The sequence below is a fragment of the Arachis ipaensis genome, chromosome B4 (genome assembly GCF_059453495.1).
Source record: "Arachis ipaensis isolate K30076 ecotype BB chromosome B4, ASM5945349v1, whole genome shotgun sequence".
NCBI classification, from domain to species: Eukaryota; Viridiplantae; Streptophyta; class Magnoliopsida; order Fabales; family Fabaceae; genus Arachis; species Arachis ipaensis.
The window spans coordinates 75,357,963-75,369,809 of NC_142439.1; the positions used below are offsets into that span (position 1 = coordinate 75,357,963).

Here is an 11,847-nt window from a genome sequence, read left to right on the forward strand (position 1 = left end):
CCACAAGGCAACTGAACCAGGATACATGATGGTGTCATCTTCTCTCTTCCCGTCTCTATTCTAATTTCTGATATTCATGAGACAAAATAAAATTGTCTCATAAATTTTCTGCTGCTGGGTTCAAACAGATTCAGACTGAAAGTTTGTTTTAAAAGGGTTATTTCATTAAAGTAAAAGAAGGTCATAGATTCAACCCCCCATTCTCTAAGCCTTTTACAACCTTCAATTGGTATCAAGAGCCAAGGTCTCAAGAATCAAGCTTCACCGGTTGGAGCAAAGGTCCAATGGCGAACAACTTGGGTACAACCACAGTTGCCTACACTCTAACTGAAGGCCAGTCAAACAATAGGCCTCCCTTCTTCAACGGGAAGAACTATGCCTACTGGAAAAAGAGGATGAGGATCTTCATCCAGTCCATTGACTACAACATATGAAAGATTGTTGGGAGCGGCCCCAAGATTCTAACAAAAAACAAGTGATGATGGAGTGGTGACTCCAAAAGAAGAAACTAAATGGAATGATGATGACAAGAAGAAAATGGAGCTGAATGCTAAAGCCATCAACCTTCTTCACTGTGCTATCAGCTTTGAAGAATACCGAAAGGTGTCTAGGTGCAAGAGAGCTAAAGAATTTTGGGAGAAACTCCAGGTTACACACGAAGGCACTAAACAGGTCAAAGAAACGAGGATCGATATGCTGCAAAAAGAGTACAAGATGTTTAATAAGAAGGATAGAGAAATCATTGATGAAGTGTTTGAGAGATTTTCAATCATAATCAACAATCTTGATGCTATGGGTATAACTTACTCAAAACAAACCCTAATGAAAAAACTCCTTAGAAGCCTCACAAAGGAATGAGAAACAACTGCCACTGTCCTAGCCGAGAGTAATAACCTAAGCCCTATAACATATGATGATCTGAGAGGAAAACTCCTTGCCTATTGGTGCACGAAATCATGATTGTTCATTCCTTGGTAACGGCGCTAAAAACTTGGTACGCATGTTCATAATTTTAGTTCTTTTCACAATTTCGATACAACTAACCAGCAACTGCACTGGGTCGTCCAAGTAATAAACCTTACGTGAGTAAGGGTCGATCCCACAGAGATTGTCGGCTTGAAGCAAGCTATGGTCACCTTGTAAATCTCAGTCAGGCGGATTCAAAAGGTTATAGAGTTTTAATAATTAAAAGATAAATAAAACATAAACTAGGATAGAAATACTTATGTAATTCATTGGTGAGAATTTCAGATAAGCATATAGAGATGCTTTCGTTCCTCTGAACATTTGCTTTCCTGCTGTCTTCATCCAATCATTCCTACTCCCTTCCATGGCAAGCTTTATGTAGGGCATCACCGTTGTCAATGGCTACATCCCATCCTCTCTGTGAAAATGGTCCAATGCGCTGTCACTGCATGGCTAATCATCTGTCGATTCTCGATCATACTGGAATAGGATTTACTATCCTTTTGCGTCTGTCACTACGCCCAGCACTCGCGAGTTTGAAGCTCGTCACAGCCATCCCTTCCCAGATCCTACTCGGAATACCACAGACAAGGTTTAGACTTTTCGGATCTCAAGAATGGCCATCCATGGGTTCTAACTTATACCACGAAGACTCTAATATCTCGGACTCGGTCCTCTGTATTAGATATCTAAGAGATACTCGTTCTAGCTTGTTTGCATGTAGAACGGAAGTGTTTGTCAGGCACGCGTTCATAGGTGAGAATGATGATGAGCGTCACATAATCATCACATTCATCATGTTCTTGGGTACGAATGGATATCTTAGAGAAGGAATAAGCTTGAATTGAATAGAAAAACAATAGTACTTTGCATTAATTCATGAGGAACAGCAGAGCTCAACACCTTAATCTATGGTGTGTAGAAACTCTACCATTGAAAATACATAAGTGATAAGGTCCAGGCATGGCCGAATGGTCAGCCCCCTAAACATGATCAAAGGATCCAAAGATAATCCAAAAGATGAAACTAAAGATGTAAATACAATAGTAAAAAATCCTATTTATGCTAAACTAGTTACTAGGGTTTACAGAAATGAGTAAATGATGCAGAAATCTACTTCTGGGACCCACTTGGTATGTGCTTGGGCTGAGCATTGAGCTTTACACATGTAGAGGCTTCTCTTGGAGTTGAACGCCACTTTATAACCTGTTTCTGGCGTTTAACTCCACTTTGCAACCTGTTTTTGGCGTTTGACTCCAGAATGCAGCATGAAACTGGCATTCAACGCCAGTTTTAGTCATCTAAACTCGGGCAAAGTATAGACTATTATATATTACTGGAAAGCCCTGGATGTCTACCTTCCAACACAATTGAGATCGCACCATTTGGAGTTCTGTAGCTCTAGAAAATCTACTTTGAGTGCAGGGATGTCAGAATCCAACAGCATCTGCAGTCCTTCTTCAACCTCTGAATCTGATTTTTGTTCAGGTCCCTCAATTTCAGCCAGAAAAAACCTGAAATCACAGAAAAATACAAAAAGTCATAGTAAAGTCCAGAAATATGAGTTTTAATTAAAAACTAATAAAAATATACTAAAAACTAACTAAATCATACTAAAAACTATGTAAAAAATGCCAAAAAGCATATAAATTATCCGCTCATCACAACACCAAACTTAAATTGTTGCTTGTCCCCAAGCAACTGAAAATCAAATAGGATAAAAAGAAGAGAATATACTATAAATTCCAAAATATCAATGAAACTTAGCTCCAATCAGATGAGCGGAACTTGTAGCTTTTTGCCTCTTGAATAGTTTTGGCATCTCACTTTATCCATTGAGGTTCAGAATGATTGGCATCTATAGGAACTTAGAATTTATATAGTGTTATTGATTCTCCTAGTTCAGTATGTTAATTCTTGAACACAGCTACTTTATGAGTCTTGGCCGTGGCCCTAAGCAGTTTGCTTTCCAGTATTACCACCGGATACATAAATACCACAGACACATAACTGGGTGAACCTTTTCAGATTGTGACTCAGTTTTGCTAAAGTCCCCAATTAGAGGTGTCCAGGGTTCTTAAGCACACTCTATTTTTGCTTTGGACCTTGACTTTAACCGCTCAGTCTCAAGTTTTCACTTGACACCTTCACGCCACAAGCACATGGTTAGGGACAGCTTGGTTTAGCCGCTTAGGCCAGGATTTTATTCCTTTAGGCCCTTCTATCCACTGATGCTCAAAGCCTTGGATCCTTTTTTATTTACTCTTGCCTTTTGGTTTTAAGGGCTATTGGCTTTTTGCTCTTGCCTTTTGGTTTAAAGAGCTTTTGGCTTTTTCTGCTTGCTTTTTCTTTTTCTTTCTTTTTTTTTTCTGCAAGCTTTTGTATTCACTGCTTTTTCTTGCTTCAAGAATCATTTTTATGATTTTTCAGATTATCAAATAACATGTCTCCTTTTTCCTTATTCTTCAAGAGCCAACATGTTTAACATTCATAAACATCAACTTCAGAAGACATATGCACTATTCAAGCATTCATTCAGAAAACAAAAAGTATTGTCACCACATCAAAATAATTAAACTAGTTTCAAGGATGAATTCGAAACCATGTACTTCTTGTTCTTTTGTAGTTAAAACATTTTTCATTTAAGAAAGGAGATGGATTCATATTCATAACTTTAAGGCATAGACACTTAGACACTAATGATCATGTAGTAAAGGCACAAACAAAAATAACACATAAGGCTCAAAAACCGAAAATCAGAAAATAAATAGACAAGGAGATTAAGGAATGAGTCCACCTTAGTGAGGGTGGCGTCTTCCTCTCCTTGAAGAACCAATGGTGCTCTTGAGCTCCTCTATGTCTCTTCCTTGTCTTTTTTGCTCCTTCCTCATAGCTCTTTGATCTTCTCTAATTTCATGGAGGATGATGGAGTGCTCTTGATGCTCCACCCTTAGTTGTCCCATGTTGGAACTTAATTCTCCTAGGGAAGTATTGATTTGCTCCCAATAGTTTTGTGGAGGAAAGTGCATCCCCTGAGGCATCTCAGGGATTTCATGGTGGGGAATTTCCTCATGTTCTTGCTGAGGTCCATGATCTCTTATTTGCTCCATCCTTTTCTTAGTGATGGGCTTGTCCTCTTCAATAAGGATGTCTCCCTCTATGTCAATTCCAACTGAATTGCAGAGGTGGCATATGAAGTGAGGAAAGGCTAACCTTGCCCAAGTGGAGGACTTGTCAGCCACCTTGTAGAGTTCTTGAGGTATAATCTCATGAACTTCTACCTCTTCTCCAATCATGATACTATGGATCATGATGGCCCGGTCTATAGTAACTTCAGACCGGTTACTAGTAGGAATGATTGAGCGTTGAATGTACTCTAGCTATCCCCTAGCCACTGGTTTGAGGTCATGCCTTCTTAATTGAACCGGCTTGCCTCTTGAGTCAATTTTTCATTGAGCTCCTTCCTCACATATGTCTATGAGGACTTGGTCCAACCTTTGATCAAAGTTGACCCTTCTTGTGTAGGGGCGTGCGTTCTCTTCCATCATTGGCAAGTTGAACGCCAGCCTTACATTTTCCGGAATGAAATCTAAGTATTTCTCCCGAACCATGGTGAGCCAATGCTTTGGATTCGGGTTCACACTTTGATCATGGTTCCTAGTGATCCATGCGTTTGCATAGAACTCTTGAATCATTAGGATCCCGACTTGTTGAATGGGGTTGGTGAGAACTTCCCAACCTCTTCTTTGGATCTCAAGTCGGATCCCCGGATACTCATTCTTTTTGAGCTTGAAAGGAACCTCAGGGATCACTTTCTTCTTGGCCACAACTTCATAGAAGTGGTCTTGATGGACCTTTGAGATGAATCTCTCCATCTCCCATGACTCAGAGGTAGAAGCAATTGCCTCCCTTTTCTCTTTCTAGAGGTTTCTCTGGCCTTAGGTGCCATTAATGGTTATGGAAAAACAAAAAGCTATGCTTTTTACCACACCAAACTTAAAATATTTGCTCGTCTCCGAGCAAAAGAAGAAAGAAAAATAGTAGAAGAAGAAGAAAATGGAGGAGATGGAGGGTGAGGTATTTTCGGCCAAGGGTGAATTTAGGGTTGTGTTGTGTGAAAATGAAGAAGGAATGAGGGGTTTATATAGGAGTGGGGGGAGGGTGAAGTTTCGACCATTAGGGTTGGGTTTGGGAGGGAAATTAGTTTGAATTTGAAGGTAGGTGGGGTTTTTGGGGAGAGAGGGTGGATGTGAGTGGTGAAGAGGTGATGGGGAAGAGTGATTGAGTTGATTGGTGAAGGGTATTTGGGGAAGAGAGTCATGAAAAGTTGTGAAGAGGAGAGAAGAAGGGTAGGTGGGGGTCCTGTGGGGTCCACAGATCCTGTGGTGATCCTATGGGGTCCACAGGTCAAGTGGGGTCAAGGACTTAACATCCCTGCTCCAATTAGGCATGTAAAATGCCCTTTCTGTGCAATCCTGGCGTTTAACGCCAGGCAAATGCTTGTTTCTGGTGTTCAATGCCAGCTTGGTGCCTGTTTCTGGCGTTAAACGCCAGACAGATGCTTGTTTCTGGCGTTTAAACGCCAGACTGCTCTCCTCCAGTGTGTGCTGTTTTCAATGCTATTTTTCATTCTGTTTTTGATTTTTCAGTAGTTGTTTTGACTTCACATGATCATCAACCTAATAAAACACGAAATAACAAAAAGAAAATAAAATAGATATGATTAAATAACATTGGGTTGCCTCCCAACAAGTGCTTCTTTAATGTCAATAGCTTGACAGTAAGCTCTCATGGAGCCTCACAGATAATCAGAGCAAGGTTGGAACCTCCCAACACCAAACTTAGAGTTTGAATGTGGGGGTTCAACACCAAACTTAGTGTTTGGTTGTGGCCTCCTAATACCAAAATTAGAGTTTGGCTGTGGGGACTTTGGTTGACTCTGCAGTGAGAGAAGCTTTTCATGCTTCCTCTCCATGGTTACAGAAGGAGATCCTTGAGTCTTAAACACAAGGTTGTCCTCATTCAGTTGAAGGACTAACTCTCCTCTGTCCACATCAATCACAACTCTTGCTGTGGCTAGGAAGGGTCTTCCAAGGATGATGGATTCATCCTCATCCTTTCCAGTGTCTAGGATTATGAAATCAGCAGGGATATAAAGGCATTTAACCTTTACTAGCACGTCCTCTACTTGTCCATAAGCCTATTTTCTTGAGTTGTCTGCCATCTCTAATGAGATTCTGGCAGCTTGCACCTCAAAGATTCCCAGTTTCTCCATTACAGAGACTGGCATGAGGTTTATCCCTGACCCAAGATCACATAGAGCCTTCTCAAAGGTCATGGTGCCTATGGTACAAGGTATTAAGAACTTTCTAGGATCCTGTTTCTTCTGAGGCAATGTCAGTTGATCCAGATCACTCAGTTCATTGATGAGCAAGGGAGGTTCATCTTCCCAAGTCTCATTACCAAATAATTTGGCATTCAGCTTCATGATTGCACCAAGATACTTGGCAACTTGCTCTTCAGTGACATCTTCATTCTCTTCAGAAGAAGAATACTCATCAGAGCTCATGAATGGCATAAGGAGGTTCAATAGAATCTCTATGGTCTCTAGATGAGCCTTAGATTCCTTTGGTTCCTCAGAGGGAAACTCCTTGTTGATCACTGGACGTGATGCCAGGGCATCTTGGCCAGTTTCACTGACCTTTTCTTTACTGTTTTTAGGGTAGTTTCATGCATTTCTTTAGGAAATAAGCTAGTTTTGGGTAGATATTCACCTACACCTTGATTCAAGCATACATTGTGCATTTTACATTATTTCATGAGGATTTTACATGAATTTAGTGACAAATTGTGTGCTGCATTACCCATGACTTGGACTAGAACTTTGATGCACTCTATTGCTTGATTTCAGGACCAAAGGAAGCAAGGAAAGGGAGGTAACTTGTAAAGTTAATGAGAAAAGTGATTGCCAATAACACTCTCAAAGCCATCATTGCCCACGTTAAGAGTCACGTTAAGAGTCACGTTAAGAGTCACGTTAACGTGGAGAAGGGAAGTTGAGCCAACGTTAGTGACACTTAACATTGTCACTAACGTTGGCAAACACTCATGAGTGGCCACGTTAGAGCCCACGTTAACCTAGTTAACGTGGCCTCTAACGTTAAAGGGGGAAGAGAAGCCAACATTAGTGACATCCAACATTGTCACTAACGTTGGCCTAAGGATGCAACACACCACGTTAACTCCCACGTTAACTTGGTTAACGTGGGAGCTAACGTAAGAAGTGGGAGTTGTCGACAACGTTAGTGACACTCAACATCGTCACTAACGTTGGAAGCAACCACACAACCCCCCAACGAGCCACGTTAACTTCCACGTTAACTTAGTTAACGTGGAAGCTAACGATGAGGAATGAATGATGAGCCAACATTAGTGACACTCAACATTGTCACTAACGTTGGGATGACTAAGAATGGCCACGTTAGAAGCCACGTTAACCTAGTTAACGTGGACTCTAACGTGAGATCTAGGGGCACATTGGAACGTTAGTGACAATGTTGAGTGTCACTAACGTTCTCAAAGTTTGGCAAGGCCACGTTAGAAGCCATGTTAACCTAGTTAACGTGGGCTTTAACGTGAAGCAAAAAGGGGCACATTGGAACGTTAGTGAAAATGTTAAGTGTCACTAACGTTCTCGAACTTATACTTTCACTAAATGTTAACATCCCTAACACCCTGAGCTAAAGTCTCTGCCCACTTAGCACTTTCTCTCTGTAAGTAAAGCCAAGCCCAAATGAAGAAAAGAATTGCTTCAAACTCAAGATCCAAAGGCCCAAGACTTGAAGAGCCAACTAGAAGCTGAGAGAAATCGTGTATATAGGAGTAGCTTTGAATTATTAAGGAGTTCTGGAGGCTGAAAAAAAGAGAACTACTCTCTGTATTTTATTTTTCTCTGCAATTTCTAGTTCTATGATGTATTCTCCATCTTTGTTTTCATTTTCAAGAGCTATGAACAACTAAACCCTTTTCATTGGGTTAGGGAGCTCTGTTGTAATTTGATGGATCAATACTAATTTTCATTATTCTTCTTCTATCTTTTCTCTTGATTTTACTTGAAAGCTTTCGATCTTCATCTAATTGAGTAGTTATCTTGGAAGAGAAGCTATTCAAACTTGGATCTCTTTTGAACCTTGAAAGAGGAATGAAGAGATCAAGCTAGAAATGCTTTCTCATGCTGGACCAAATTGGGTTTGGATGGGTATGTGACTATAACCCTCTCAATACTTGATTTGGGAAATGCATGTGGTATAATCAGTGACCATACTTCATCTCTTCTCATGAGCAATTGACCAAGGAATTGGCTATTGATCAAGATTTGAGAGATTGAATTGCGAGAAATTGTAATTCAATCACTTAAGATTGCCAAGGAGATCAATGAGTGCATTGATTGAGGAAGAGATAAAAATGAACTTGATCCGGAGAATTGCAATATCTCCTAAGCCCAATGAACTCCCCATCTCTGATCTTACCCATTCTCTTTAATTTCTGCCATTTACTTTTATGAGCAAATCCCCCATTCTCATTTACAATTCTGCAATTTATTTTTAGTCATTTACTTCCAGTCCTTTAATTCTAGCATTTACTTTTCTGTTATTTACATTTCCACCATTTTATCTTCTGCAACTCCCAACCCAAAATTCTGGATTCGCTCAACTAGAACATTCTTCTAATTAAAGTTGCTTGATCAATCAATCCCTGTGGGATTCGACCTCACTCTATTGTGAGTTTTTACTTGACGACAAATTCGGTACACTTGCCGAAGGAAATTTGTTATGAGACAAGTTTCCACCCGCATCAAGTTTATGGCGCCGTTGCTGGGGATTGATTGTGCATCAACAATGATTAAATTGGAAGATCACTAGATTGAGCATTTTTATTTTGTGAATTTTATTTTCTGTTTGAGTAATTTACTTTTTGTTTAGTTAAACTTCTTCCCTTCCCCCTCTACTCTTTTATTTTTCTTTGTTATTTTCAATTCTATTTGCTAACCCACTAACTGTTTGATATATTGCATCACCCACAACTAACAGTAATTCTGACACAAATACTTTCTGCACCTAGCTTTTCTTGCTTGCACTTGATGGTTGTATGACAGGGAGAAGAAGCGGGGCTTCAACTTCCTTCGATTCTGAACCTGAGAGGACCTTTCTTAGATTAAGGAGGGAGGCAAGAGGAAAGAAAGTGGTTGGTGCTGAGGAAGAAGAGGAATTCTTTGAACCAAACATGGAAGACAACATGGAAAACCATCATGAAGAAGAAGATCACAACCATGGGGGAGGAGGTAGAGCAAATCATGCTGGGGAGGATAGAAGAGTTTTGGGCTCTTACATCAATCCAAACCCAGGCAATTGTGGAAGTAGCATCCAAAAGCCAACAATCCATGCCAACAACTTTGAACTTAAACCACAACTCATCACCCTTGTTCAGAACAACTGTTCGTTTGGAGGAGGTGTTCAAGAAGACCCCAATCAACATTTGACCACCTTCCTGAGAATATGTGACACAGTGAAGGCTAATGGTGTTCACCCTGACGCTTATAGACTGCTCCTATTTCCATTCTCACTTAGGGACAAAGTAGCCAGGTGGCTGGAATCTTTCCCAAGGGAAAGCTTGACAACTTGGGAAGATGTGGTGAACAAATTCTTAGCAAGATTTTACCCTCCTCAACGAATCAATAGGCTGAGAGCTGAGGTCCAAACTTTCAGGCAACAAGACGGTGAGACTCTATATGAAGCATGGGAGAGGTTCAAGGACTTAACAAGGAGGTGTCCACCTGACATGTTCAACGAATGGGTGCAGCTGCACATTTTCTATGAAGGCCTCTCTTATGAGTCAAAGAAGGCCGTAGACCATTCATCCGGAGGATCTTTGAACAAGAAGAAGACTATTGAGGAAGCCATAGATGTTATTGGAATAGTAGCAGAGAACGACTACTTCTATGCTTCCGAAAGAGGGAACACAAGAGGAGTAATGGAGCTAAACAATGTAGATGCTCTGTTGGCCCAAAACAAGCTCATTACCCAGCAGCTGGCTGACCTCACCAAGAAGATGGAGATGAACTAAGTAGCAGCAATCTCAACTTCATCAACAACCCAAGAAGGAGTGAATGAAGAAGCAGAGGGGAGTCAGGAGCAGGCCAACTACATTGGGAATTCATCAAGGAAAAACTATGATCCATACTCCAAGACCTACAACCCTGGATGGAGAAACCACCCAAACTTTGGGTGGGGAAGTGAGCAAGATCAAAACCAAGACCAGAGACGTTACAACTCCAACAACAATGCAGCTCATCAGCAGTTCACACAGAGGAAATCTCAACACCCCCACAACAACACTTCTCCGCATGCTTATCAAAACCAAAACAGTACATCTGCTCCGAATCACGCATCAATTGATGACAAGCTCTCTAAGATTGAAGCCTTACTTGAAGGAATATGCCAAGAGATTCAAGAAAATAAGGTGTTCAAAGAGGAGGTGCGAACCAATATTAAGAACCAGGGAGAGACCATTAGGAAGCTGGAATTCCAGGTGGGATATTTAGCTGAGAAGATTCCCAAACCTACCGATAGCTTCCCAAGTGACACGGAGAAAAACCCCAAAGGAGAAGCAAAGAAAGTAAGATGGGAAGATTGCAAAATGGTCACTACGAGTGATCAAGAGACTGAAGACAAGCAAGGCAAACTTTGCAAACAACCTGAAGACAACTCAACAAAGGAGGAGGATAGAGATCACCAAGAATCAGAAATCTCACAACAAGAGCTGCTGAAGCTCTATGCTCCCTTCCCTCAACTGCTCAATGGTGCTGTGGGAAAGAGAATATACTCAAGGTTCCTAGACTTGTTTGCATCTCTGCATGTAAACATACCATTCATCAAGGCAATTCAACAAATGCCTGCATTCATCAAGTATATGAAAGAACTTCTTCCCAGGAAAAGCTCACTCAAAGGAGGCCAGACTATAGTGATGAACAAGGAATGTAGTACCCTTATTCAACCTGAGTTGCCTACAAAAAGAAGAGACCCAGGGAGTTTTCACATCCCTTGTGCCATAGGTGAAACTATGTTCGACAGAGCACTATGTGATTTGGGGGCTAGCATCAACTTACTGCCCTTATCCCTGGTGAAGAGGCTGCAGATCAATGAGATAATGCCCACAGATGTAATCATCAGACTGGCTGACAAAACTCAAAAGCAAGCAATAGGAGTGGTGGAAAATGTGTTGCTAAAGGTTGGGAAATACTTTCTCCCAATAGAGTTTGTCATCCTGGACATGGAAGAGAGTCACACTCACCCAATCATATTGGGAAGACCATTCCTAGCTACGGCCAGAGCACTTATCGATGTAGAGAAAGGGGAACTAATATTGAGAATCCATGATGAATGACTCAGCTTCAATGTTTTCAAACTCTCACAAGAAACAGATCAAGAGGACAAGGAACTAAGCACAAATAATAATGAGACACTGAAGGAGGAAACAAGCACTGAAGCACAGCCAATTCATTCTGAGACCCCCCTAATAGATAAACAAGGAAAACAGCAATTGCCAAAGCTCAAGGAAAAGTTGGAGGAACCTAAACCTCTAGAGGCAGGTGAAGACAGCATCATAACTCCTTGGAAAAAAGAGGTCACCAAGGGGAAGGCAACTTCAAAAGAAACAAAGAAGAAGGTACCAAGGAGGTGGAGGAACAAGAAGATCCCTACGGAAGACTTTTCTCCAGGGGATAGAGTTGTCTCAGCTTACTTCCCAGATATTCCCCCTAATCTCCCTACTGTACCATCTCAGTTACCCAAGGTCTTCACTATCAACAGAGTTCTTTCCCTG

General features: G+C 41.0%; 1 non-coding gene across 1 annotated transcript; it reads right to left on the minus strand.

Moving 5' to 3' along the window:
* Positions 1–9,702: 9,702 nt before the first annotated feature.
* Positions 9,703–9,806, minus strand: LOC148567974 (small nucleolar RNA R71). The gene has a single exon (XR_015881445.1). It is a non-coding gene; the product is annotated as a small nucleolar RNA R71 (small nucleolar RNA).
* Positions 9,807–11,847: the final 2,041 nt, after the last annotated feature.